Source organism: Symphalangus syndactylus, chromosome 14 (assembly GCF_028878055.3).
Source record: "Symphalangus syndactylus isolate Jambi chromosome 14, NHGRI_mSymSyn1-v2.1_pri, whole genome shotgun sequence".
Classification (NCBI taxonomy): domain Eukaryota; kingdom Metazoa; phylum Chordata; class Mammalia; order Primates; family Hylobatidae; genus Symphalangus; species Symphalangus syndactylus.
Window position 1 is genome coordinate 98,171,728 of NC_072436.2, and position 338 is coordinate 98,172,065.

At 67.8% G+C, this 338-nt stretch overlaps 1 non-coding gene across 1 annotated transcript; it reads right to left on the reverse strand.

The window, feature by feature from the left end:
* On the reverse strand, nucleotides 1-93 carry TRNAI-UAU (transfer RNA isoleucine (anticodon UAU)). Its single transcript is given in 2 exon segments — nucleotides 1-36; nucleotides 56-93. It is a non-coding gene; the product is annotated as a tRNA-Ile (tRNA).
* Nucleotides 94-338: the final 245 nt, after the last annotated feature.

A 338-nucleotide genomic window follows, 5' to 3' on the forward strand; every position in this document is an offset into this window, starting at 1 on the left:
TGCTCCAGGTGAGGCTCGAACTCACAACCTCGGCATTGCTCTGCATGTACTGCTGTATAAGTACCGCGCGCTAACCGATTGCGCCACTGGAGCTCCGCTGAGCGGGCCTCGCGATGGCTCTATCAGGGTGCACTGGCGCCCGCGGCGGGCCTCGGCAGAGCATGCGCGTTCGCGGCGCGAGCCCAGGTCCGAGCTTTCTGCGACTTCGCGCCGAGCTCCCGGTTGTTCCCTGGCCGAGCGAGCCGGGGAAGCCTGCGAGTGTCGCCCTTGGGGATGGAGAGGCCGCCTAGCCTGGCCGTAACGGGAGAGCCACGGGGGCCCTGCAAAGAGCGCAACGC